The following is a 12907-nucleotide window of genomic DNA, read 5'->3' as shown; positions in this document are numbered from 1 at the left end:
ACCTGTGACCTATAATGAGGCTATGAGTAGTGTTGACTCAGAGAAATGGCATAGTGCCATGAAATCCGGAATGGAATCTATGTATACGGTATACAAAAGAATGATTAGAGCAGATGGCCAGGTGGAGACCTATAAGGCCAGGCTTTTGGCAAAAGGATTCAAACAAAGGCAATGGATTGACTTTGATGAAACCTTTTACCTGTAGCCCTGTTAAAATCAGTTCGGATTTTGCTTGCGATTGCTGCTTACTACGACTATGAAATCTGGAAAATGGCCAGATGGTTTTCTTTCCAAGGGAAATGAAAACCTAGTGTGTAAGCTGCTGCGAACCATATGTGGTTTAAAACAAGCTTCTCGTAAATGGAACATCCGTTTTGATGAGAGAATCAAAGAGTTTGGTTTTATCAAAAACGTAAATGAACCATGTGTCTACAAAAGGGTTAGTGGGAGTGCGGTAACATTTCTTGTATTGTATTGAAATAGAGTTGACACACATAACAACATAGCAGACCCACTCACAAAGCTACTTTATGAAAGTCACTTTGATCGTCATAAAGACAAGATGGGTATTAGATACCAGAGTTATTGGCTTTAGTACATGTGGGAGATTGAAAGGAATATGTCCTAAGTCCAATCATGTATTAGGATTTAGGAATAACTTTTTATGTAATCTGTTTTGATTTCATTGATATTAATAAAAGACTTGTTTTGTTTTTATTACGGGCTTTATCTATTTAAGTGTTTAAATAAGATATACCATAGTTTAGAGTAAAGCTTTTTATGGATTATGATGAGATCATAATAGTGAGACCTAAAAGATGATAACTCTAAACTTAAATAGTTCCTGGTCGTAGGATTACTAACTGGTAATTAATAATCCGCAAAGATCGGTACATACTATGCTTGCTTCATTATGAAGGATGTCTGTTCTCATAGACATTTGTGTGGTGACACTATAGCTAGTATGTAGGTGCTTATTATAGAATAAGTTCACTGAACATGACTCGCCCAGCTGAACAACTGATGGAGTTCACTCACGTGTCAGCAGTTGTTCACATAGTGATAGTTGTACAAGTATCCTTAGACTTGAGGTCTTCATAGTCATCTTGTGTACACTGAACTATGTTTTGGTTTAGTTCTTAGTCTCCAGGGACAATTATTAGGGCTCTACTGGGTATAGGAATTTGTACACGAAGATAGTGTATGATCAATAAAGGATCTACCCCTTCCAGTGAAGGAAGCGAATGTTCAAGGCTGATCCACTTATGCTAGTTCAGTAATCTCTGGCCAGAGTGAATGAAATTAGAAAGGAGATTCTGATTTGCATAAAGCTAAGCATAGTAAATGATAAGCAAGTGATTAAATTAGATAGGCTTGACACGAGATCCATGCCTTGTATTTAATCGGGACATTGTAGGGTAGAAAGAGTTTATTGTACGGTAACTATTCACTGAATAGGTTCTTGGTATTCTAAGCAGTGAATTCGTATTATCCGGATAGTCGCGATATACTGAGAAGTATCCCTCACGATGTAGAATAAATGTGATTAATTAATTAATCATATTTAATAAATTAGAGAATTTATATAAATAATGATAAAATAGTTTTATTATTATTTATTTCTACTACCGGCTTAATATTGAACCTACAGGGTCACACCATAAAAAGAGAATGATTTAATGGTGGAGGAATTAATTAATAATGGCTAATAATTATTTATTTATGAAATAAATAATTAATTGGCAAATTTAATAATTGATTAGATGAGATTTAATTGATTATAAATTAATTAAAAAAAGTTCTTAATATTATTAATTAAAGGATTTAATTTTTGGAAATTAAATCAAGAGAGAGAATTATTTCTAAAGTGTTTAGAAAAAGGATTAATAATTAAAAGGTGTTTTAATTATTAATGAGAAAAATAAATGGGATAATAATAATAATATTTATGGGAAAATTTCAGCTAAAAATTTTGCCTATAAATATACTATTATAAACCCTATTTGGATTCTAACCCCAAAATTTTATAAAACCTAATTCTCTCCACCTCCTCCTCCTCCTTAACGTCGTTTTCTTGGTGGATACCGGTGGAGTGCTTCACCTTTGAGGAGCAGCTGCTAAAGATCTCCGATCGTTGCTTTTGGATCGCATATTAAAGGTTAGTAATCGATCCCTATGTTTTTACCACGATTTATATGCTTTTATTTGGATTTTAATTGGTTAAAAGTGTTTTGCCATGCCTCCGCTGCGATTAAAATCCAACAAGTTTTTCACATGGACTTATTTGGACCTGTTAATGTCTTATCAATTTCAAGAAAGAAATATGCACTTGTGATGGTGGACGACTACTCAAGATACACATGGGTAGAATTTATGCATTCTAGAAATGAAACTCCACACATCATAATTGAACACATCAAGAAGATTGAGAAGCAGGCTGAAGATCAGAATTATGTGAAAAGATTGAGGATTGACAATGACACAGAATTCAGAAATGCAACCTTAACTGAATTATGCAAAGACAGGAGCATTGTTCAAGAATTCTCAGCAGTTAGGACACCTCAACAAAATGGTGTTGTTGAAAGGAAAAATAGAACATTAGTGGAGGCTGCTAGAACAATGCTGTAAGATGCCAAATTGCCAACTAGTTATTGGGAAGAAGCTCTCAACACCGCATGTTATACTCAAAACAGATATCTTATTAACAAGAATCTTGGTAAATCACCCTACTCAATTTTATATAAAAAAAGCCTACTGTGAAGCATCTTCATGTGTTTGGAAGCAAGTGTTATGTTTTAAAAGACAACTCTGAATATGTGAGAAAATTTGACTCTAAAGTTTTTGAAGGAATTTTTCTGGGATATTCATTGGAGAGAAGTGCCTACAAAGTCTATGTCCTTGAACAAAAGAAAATTATGGAAAGCACAAATGTAACTTTTGATGATGACAAGTGTCCAGGCTTGGAATGCCTTAATGAAAATGAAGTTGAGGCCCTGAAATTTGAAAATCTCAACATTGATAGTGATTCTGAGGATGAAGCTGAATTCAACACAAATCATAGAATGGATGAAGAGTCAACTGAACAAGTGAATCATGAGAATGGAAACTCATCTCAAATACCTGAATTTGATATGATAAACTCAGGGGGAGAAAGAGAAGAAGATTCTGCAAGTCAGGCCAATGGTGAAGAAAATGTAGAAAACTTAAATCAACAAACTCACACTAGGAAATGGGACAGGATTCATAAAAGAGAAGCAATTATTGGTGATCCAACTGTTGGAGTAAGGACTAGAAGTGCAACTGTAAATGAATGTTTTCATGCATGTTTTCTTTCACAAGTTGAGCTTAAGAAAACTGAGGAAGCTCTACTTGATCCTGGTTGGATATCTACTATGCAAGAAGTGCTAAATCAGTTTGAAAGAAACAAGGTTTGGGAGTTGGTTCCTGCACCAAAGAACAGAAGTATAATTGGAACAAAGTGGGTGTTTAGGAACAAAATGGATGAAAATGGGATTGTCACCAGAAACAAAGCAAGGTTGGTTGCAAAAGGCTACTCACATGAGGAAGGAATTTATTATGATGAAAATTTTGCTCCGGTTGCAAAACTTGAAGCAATAAGGATCTTTCTTGTATTTGCTACACACTCAAATTTCAAAGTGTATCAAATGGATGTAAAAAGTGCTTTCCTTAATGGTGAGTTGGAAGAAGAAGTTTATGTGCAACTGCCACCTGGCTTTGAAGATCCAGAATTTCCAGACTTTGTATACAAATTACTCAAGGCTCTCTATGGACTGAAGCAAGCACCTAGAGCTTGGTATGACACACTGTCAGTATTTTTTATCAACCATGGATTCACTAGAGGTACAATTGACAAGACTCTCTTCTATAAGTAGCATGGTAATGATATGATCCTAGTTCAGATCTATGTGGATGATATCATATTTGGTTCTACTAATGAAAAGCTATGTCAAAGATTTTCAAATCTCATGTAGAGTGAATATGAAATGAGTATGATGGGAGAACTTAGTTACTTACTTGGACTTCAATTTAGTCAAAAAAGTAATGGGATTTTCATCAGCCAAACTAAGTATGTCAAAGATTTATTCAAGAAGTTTGGCATGGTTGATTGTTCACCTGCATCTACACCTATGTCTACAGCTACTAAGTTGGATGAAGATAAGAAAGGAAAAAGTATAGACATTTCAGGTTTTAGAGGAATGATTGGATCTTTGATGTATATAACTGCTAGTAGATCAGACATTATGTTTGCAACATTGTAAGGCATATTTCATAGCCTATTTATATATTCGAGGATTTAACTCAACTCAAATAAGAATGTAATAAGTAAATAGTGGATCTACCGTCAAAGAAATCTCGCAAAGTAATATCTGTCAAAGGATTCAGAAACAAGGTTCATCTACAGACTTGAGGAATTTATTCACTGGAAGAAGTTCAAGAAATTGATCATGCCTCAGTGATATAAATCAAGATTGTGGATTTAATCAAGTGATAGAGATCTCATCAGGGTATCAGATAATTACAAGGATTTAATCTGAAAAAAATCAAGTATCAAAGTCAAGACATGAAGAAACGTCGCGGAAGTTAGTCACTCATGAACCAGACAGTACATCGAGTGTCAATATTAAAGTGGTGGAATTGATTCATAATTTTCAGTGATTTTCAGAAGATATTCAGAAGAATGGTTGCTACTCAAGATTAGTATTAATTCTCTATTAATTAATTAAGTCATATAATTTAATTAAAAAAATAAATTATATCTGCAAAGATTAATTTATTTATTAATTGAATTAATTGATTAATTAATTCAGAATTAATATTAAGGATTTTTAGAATTTAAATTGGATTAAAATCTATTTAAATTCAACAAGACAATCTGATTGTACTAATATGACAATCTGTATGACAATCAATAGTCATACCGAAAGTCATGCTAGTACAAATAATTGTCTTGCCGAAAGTTACACTGGAAGAGGATTGTCTTGCTAGTTCAATCAGATTGTCTTGCTAGTACAAACAATAGTCATACCGAAAGTCTCTGCAGTTCAACAGATTGTCTTGCTAGTACAATTGGATTGTCTCACCTATTGTCACTCAAGTTCATTCAAGTCTGTTGATTAGTTTAAAAACAAGAGAAGCAGCAGAAGTCATTCCATCTATCCAAAATACAACTCAAGAACACAGAAGCAGCCGCCTACAATATTTTATATTCTCTGCTAATTTCAAGATCAAATTTCTAGTTTGTAAGGTTAAATCCAAACCACTAGAAATCTTTATTTTATTCTTGTGTAACAATCTAGCGGATCAAAATCCCTAGAACTTAATCTCAAATCGTGTTTAGCATTTGATTCTAATTATTGCAAAAATAGAAAAAGTTCATGTCGAATTTATTCTAAATTTGTGATAATTAATTTGAGATTAATTCCTTGTAATTGATACAGTTGTTGTAACACCTTTCAAGTTTAATAATATTATTATTTAACTTGAATTTTGTTTCACATTTTTTATTCCGCATTTATTCGATTATTCGGTACTGTTTGTATTCAAACCCCCCCTTCTACAAACACATTGGGACCTAACAATTGTTATCAGAGCCTTCTGATTAACGAACAAATCAAGATCCTAGACTTTTGTGATTTTTCAACCCCTTGAATTTTTATTTATTTAAAAATTCATAATGACTTCACAAAAAGTTGGAACCGTTAAAATACCACTATTTGATAAAGAAAATTATATCATGTGGAAGAAGAAGATGCTCTTGTTTTTACAAGTTGCAAATCCCAAATATCTGAACTTGTTAAAGAAGGGTCCAACAACTCCAATGGTTATTGAACCAGAGGTGATAGTAGATGATGTTGTGATTACCAAAGCTAGAACCTATCCAAAAGAGCCTGAGGATTTTTCTCCTGCTGAAAAAGAAGAAGCCTCCTTGGAAGCCAGCCTTCAGTTAATTTTAGTTGATTCCCTCGATCCCTTGATGAACAGACATGTGATGAACTGTAAAAATTCCAAACACATCTGGGAAACTATTGAGGTGATTAATGAAGGTACAGAGGAAGTTAGGGAGAACAAGTTGGAGATCCTAACCTCTGAGTATGAACATTTTAAATCAAATCCAGGAGAAGGAATTACTGAAGTGTTTGAGAGGTACAATGCGTTGATCAACAACCTGAACATAAATGGAAAATATTATTCAATCAGGGAGGTCAACAAAAAGTTCCTTTTAACACTGCCAACTCATCTTGAACATAGAATCACTGCCATTAGAGAAGCTAGAGATCTGAGTGAGATTTCTTTGGATAGACTCTATGGTGTGTTGAAAACCTATGAGTTGGAGCAGATTCAGCAAAAGGAAGTCTACGAGAAAGATAGAATGGTCAGCACATCTACTGCTCTTGTAGCTGAAGGTCAACAACAACAACAATCTCAACAGTCGGAGAGAATGGTACAGTTTTCCAAGGCTGAGGAAAATATGATAGTAGCAGAATATGATCCTCCTACTACAAATCAATCCAGTGATGACTTTTATTCCTTGGAAGAGCTGGAGCAATTGGAAGATGAGTCAATGGCCCAAATTGTCAAGAGATTCTCCAATGTCAGATTCAAGAGAAATCCCAAGTTCAAGTACAAGTCCAACTACAACAGATTCCAGACAGGTGGATCTTCATCCTCTAACACTAGTAGTGGTGGATACAAAATAGGGATGGTTGATCGGAGCACCATTAGATGCTATAACTGTAATGAGTTGGGACACTTTGTCACAGAATGCAGGAAGCCAAAGCAAGTAAGGAAGAACTCTTATGATTTAAATCAGAAGAGTAACTCTAAAAGGGCTTACCTGGAAAAGGGAAGAAGCTGGGATGATACTGATAGTGAAGATGAAGAAGATGAGAATCTTGCTCTTATGGCTATTGATGGAAAAGCTTCATCGTCAAGAAAAGAGGTAAAATTAACTGATGCTGAATTAATTTATCATCTAGGAGGTTCCTTAGATTGTGCTCGTCGTGATAATGAACTGTTAAGTCAGCAGATCAAAGTCCTTGAGAAAGAGGTCAATGAATTAAGACTTGTGCACATTAATCAAGACAAGTTAAAAGAACAAGTATCTTTTCTAGAGAATAGAGTTGACTGTTATAGAAAACTCGAAACTATTCTCAAAGACAAGATCACCGGTCTTGAGACTAAGATTAGAGCCTACTTCAATTCTTGTTCGAAGGCTAAAGAGTTCTACAGTAAGCAAACTATTAATCAAACATCTGGAATAGGTTATGATTATAATGTTGCTATTGGAGAATTAGGCATAAACTCCCCTCCTCATGTCTGTGCTAAAGGGAGGGAAGTACCACATGTGCTTATGGGTGTTGATGAACCCCTCTATAAAGCATCAATTGCTGAACCATTTGATGCGACCTCTTCTATTATTCAAGAAGAAATACGTGCTGAAGATCATGCTAATGAGAAGGTTGTTTCCGAGTCAAGTGTGTCAAAAGTTCCAGTCAAAGTTGTGAAAGCAACTGAGACTAACTCAGACACACATGAGTTGAATAACAAAAATGCCATGTCTACCATGCATAAATTGCATGTTGTTAATCACTCTTATAAAGCAAGTGGAGTTGCTAATTGTATGTCTTGTGCTTTCAATTTGATGTATGCTTATTTTAATGGTAAGCATGTTTCTAATGATAAGACTATTCCTCGTCAACATATGAATAATAAGAAGAATGATAGGTCTAAGACTGCTAGTCCTTCTAAGGCTAGAAAGGAGACATTTGTGCCTAAGCCTAAATAGAAATTTGTTAAGGCTGTTTATAAGGTCAAATGTTCAGTCATTGAGAAAGTTGAGACCATGAAAATTAAAAATGTTGTTTTGCCTGACAAAGGACAATTCTACAAGTATGCCGGGCCCAACCAAGTTTGGGTTCCGAAGAAGGTCTAATCCATTTGTAGTGCAGGGTATTAAACAGGTGGAACCGGTAGTGTGGATTCTTGATAGTGAATCATCAAGACATATGACCGGAGATAGAGCCCTGCTATCAAATATTGTTGAGAAAGCTGGCCCCCTGGTTACCTTTGGAGATAACAGCAAAGGTTTATCTGAGGGATATGGCTGTTTGTAAGCTGGTAATGTTATCATTGAAAATTTGTATATTGTGCTAGGTTATTATCAAGAAGCAGTATCTAACATATATCACCAGTGACGAGACTTGAGAATATTACGACATATCATGCACCTGATGCACATTACACTTGGAATTGGACTCTAGTAAGATGTGTACAAGTGTACTCCTGGTTGGTAAGTCAAAAGAGGAAGTCAGTGCACCACAGTTCATGGACTTTGCAGCTGCAGATCTATTGGACTATGCAATCTCTTCTTCACAATCTTACTTCAGGTTGGTATGAACTAGTGTACTACTCAAGCAATCGTCAAGAACATGGTATGACACTCTAACTGAAGTTACAGTTTAATATGAAATAGTAGAGTCGTCATATTAATAACTCTCTTATCACTAGGCACAAACATATTGTTTTATATGTGCAGTGAGTTTTAGGAGAAAATCAAACTTCTTTCTACATTAGTGATTTCTTATTTCATTAAAATCTTTTGAAATCACTATTGTACATCATTTCACTCAAAAGATTAAATGTATAATTTTCATTCATTATAGATCTTAAGTACATTTTATCTCTCTATTGCCATATGTTCTGTGATACATGTTTAGTCTCCAATGACTTTCTTTCATTGACAATCATGAGATTTAAAACCCACAACATCTATCCCAGACTGTAAAGACAAACACAGAAACAGAACCAACCAACACTCTCTTACCACTAAAATGAAGTATGAATGAGCGTGAGGGAGATAGTGCCTTAGTGCACCATATAAGGAAAGTTCTGAAGTCAACCCAGTAGCTCTGTCTCCTACAAAGATGAGTAGTATTTAAACCGAGACAACTGCTAGCCCCCATACATCTTCTCAAAAAGATGTAATGGCTGAAAAAGGCACAAAACAGTTACTAGATTCATTCTCTCAACAGGGTGCGTCTATTGAAATTTGCCTGTCGGCCAAGGCATCCGATGTAGTGTCACCACTTCAAACATAAACAATTCTTGATGCACAAGGAAATGTTACACACACAAAGGATGAGTTGACGGAAATAAGAGTTTCGACCATTTTAAGGTCACATTCGATTGTTCAAGGTTCGTTAATGGACCAATTGCCTTTACAGGTGTTAGGAGAGGATATTGATCCAAAAGCCATATGTCAGTGGTCAGTGTCTACCTCCCCAGGCTTAAATCCCCTGGATGCATCTGCGGATAGTGGATCTGACATAGGTGCAGATCGGCAACTTGTTGACAATGATTCAGATATTACCTGATGAGTCACAAGGAAATGTCTTCACAGACATTAGAAGGGAACTTTGATCTTTATGCTAAATTTGTTGGATCATTGTTTACCTTCCCAGAATTCAAATCTGGAACCCTAAAAGGGAAACTAGCAACTTGTAGATTATGACTCAGATTCATCTGACGAGTTTAACAAGGATGGGGATTTGCGAACTCCCATTGCACCACCTGTGACCTCCTTAAGGATGGCTAAGGTGATTTTCCTTGCAGGTACAGCTGAATGTTGGAGCTATGAGAGGAGTGATACACTTGTGAGAATGAGATTAAACACGAGTGGAGAGAAGAGTGAAACACATGTGAGATACACTAAACAGAATCACACACTCACGGTGAGGAAGAAAGAGAAACTACTTGTTATTTCTTTTCCAACCAAGTGAAATATGAGAACTCCTTCAGACGACGGCATACATTCCTTCTTTAAGGGGGAGATAAAATCTTAAGTAATAGTTTGGAGGATTCCTCAACTAAGGGGGAGAAATAGCAGGGAGAAAGAAAAAGATCCTACATATGTACACTACACCACACCATTGTTGTTTGTAACTACGGATCCTATTGTACGGGAGAGGTGGTAAACACAAGGTGATTTTCTAGTAAGGGAAGAAGTTGTTTTTCAAAAGGGGAGTACCATTGGTTTTTATCTGCGGATCCTATTGTACGGGAGAGGTGGTAAACGAAGGTGATCTTCTTTAATCAGTTGATTCTCATAGGGGGAGAAGCAAGAGAGATATGTGCTTCTCAACAGGAAATATGGTTGTACAAAAGAAGATGAAACTACTTGAAGATATGTTCAGTCTAGAGGAACATCTACTTGGAATCTGGAAAAGGTTAAATGTTATCCAGAACTTTTCTGCTATTTACTTTGCATTTCTGCTTATATCTTTTTCTTATTTGTTAGTTGAGTTATCCTCTAGGTATTTGTGTGTTATTGTCTAACAAACAAATAGGGGGAGATTGTAAGGCATATTTCATAGCCTATTTGTATATTTGAGAATTTAACTCAACTCAAATAAGAATGTAATAAGTAAATAATGGATCTACCGTCAAAGAGATCTCGCAAAGTAATATCTGTCAAAGGATTCAGAAACAAGGTTCATCTACAGACTTGATGAATTTATTCACTGGAAGAAGTTCAAGAAATTGATCATGCTCAGTGATATAATCAAGATTTTGGATTTAATCAAGTGACAGAGATCTCGTCAGGGTATCAGATAATTACAAGGATTTAATCTGAAGAAAATCAAGTATCAAAGTCAAGACATGAAGACACGTCGCGAAAGTTAGTCACTCATGAACCAGACAGTACATCGAGTGTCAATATTGAAGTGGTGGAATTGATTCATAATTTTCAGTGATTTTCAGAAGATATTCAGAAGAATGGTTGCTGCTCAAGATTAGTATTAATTCTCTATTAATTAATTAAGTCATATAATTTAATTAAAAAATTAAATTATATCTGCAAAGATTAATTTATTTATTAATTGAATTAATTGATTAATTATTTCAGAATTAATATTAAGGATTTTCAGAATTTAAATTGGATTAAAATCTATTTAAATTCAACAAGACAATCTGATTGTACTAATATGACAATCAGTATGACAATCAATAGTCATACCGAAAGTCATGCTAGTACAAATAATAGTCTTGCCGAAAGTTACACTGGAAGAGGATTGTCTTGCTAGTTCAATCAGATTGTCTTGCTAGTACAAACAATAGTCATACCGAAAGTCTCTCCAGTTCAACAGATTGTCTTGCTAGTACAATTGGATTGTCTCACCTATTGTCACTCAAGTTCATTCAAGTCTGTTGATTAGTTTAAAAAGAAGAGAAGCAGCATAAGTCATTCCATCTATCCAAAATACAACTCAAGAACACAGAAGCAGCCGCCTACAATATTTTATATTCTCTGCTAATTTTAAGATCAAATTTCTAGTTTGTAAAGTTAAATCCAAACCACTAGAAATCTTTATCTTGTTCTTGTGTAACAATCTAGCGGATCAAAATCCCTAGAACTTAATCTCAAATCGCGTTTAGCATTTGATTCTAATTATTGCAAAAATAGAAAAAGTTCATGTCGAATTTATTCTAAATTTGTGATAATTAATTTGAGATTAATTCCTTGTAATCGATACAGTTGTTGTAACACCTTTCAAGTTTAATAATATTATTATTTAACTTGAATTTTATTTCACATTTTTTATTCCGCATTTATTCGATTATTCGGTACTGTTTGTATTCAACCCCCCCTTCTACAAACACATTGGGACCTAACAAACATGTATGTGTGCAAGATTTCAAGCCAATCCAAAGGAATCACATTTGATGGCTGTGAAGAGAATTTTCAGATACTTAAAAGGGACTCCAAATGTAATAACCCCAAAAATTTTGGACTTTTTGTAAACCTTATGAATAGTGATTTTGCTGATTATGCTGAATAAGAAAACTTTTTATGCCACACAATGTAGCAGTTCTTTTATTGATATTCTGAGGTCTTATTAGTACTCTATATAGTATATAAGTGTATGTAAAGATCGTCAGAATCCAAATCCGAACATTTTGATTTTTCCCGAAAATCCACCAGATACCGAAAGAATTGAGTATAAGGTAACATGATAAAAAGGATTTAAATTCAAGGATTTTTAGAGACGATCATAAAAGGAATATAAAATATTGAGAAAGGTTTAGGGGAACCTAAGTAATAAGATCCCAAGTATGATCCCTCAATTGATAAACGAGAACGAAAGTTAAGCGAACCGTATAACAGATAAGCGGTCATTAGCCAAGTAATTAGGGGTTAATCAAAGAGGTTAGTGGATGATGATGTCATCACACCAACAAGAAGAAGACAAGTGTAAGAGGATGACATGAGAAAGATGACATAGGCATGGTGACATAAGCATGACAAATGGAGGGATTGGTTGGTTGATTGTGAGCCACAAATTTTTTACCATGGTAACAATCTAATTAACAACAAAAGGAAGTAACCAAGCTAAACACCACACAAATCATTTAATCAAACTAGAAACATTTTTACTTCACTTTTTCTTCCCTTGCTCTCGGCCAAAACCAGAGCAGCAACTTAAAACTACCATATCTCCTACAGTACTCACTCAAATGTTATGTTCTATATCTCATTAGAAAGGTACTGAGATGGCCTACAACTATTGTTCAGAAGTCTCATCCAAATAAGCATCGTAAGACCCTCATTTTTATAGTTCTTTAAATCGGACTTTTAGAAACTTCAAAACCTAACTTTGTATTCTTGATTTCTTTGGAAAGATCAAGCTTGTAGGAGGTTAGATTAAGGCTCCCTAAGGCTTCCTAGCAACTTAACACCTACCAAGGAAGGTGTCAACTTCAAACCCTAGCTTTGATTTTATGATTCCATTAAGTTTTATTGAAGTATTGTTAGTATTAAGGCTTGATCTTTGATTATAAGTAGTTTTGGTGGATTTGTATTAGTTTTGAATATTGGGTCTTTGAT

The sequence above is a fragment of the Apium graveolens genome, chromosome 6 (genome assembly GCF_009905375.1).
Source record: "Apium graveolens cultivar Ventura chromosome 6, ASM990537v1, whole genome shotgun sequence".
NCBI lineage: Eukaryota > Viridiplantae > Streptophyta > Magnoliopsida > Apiales > Apiaceae > Apium > Apium graveolens.
This window is presented reverse-complemented; position numbering follows the sequence as displayed.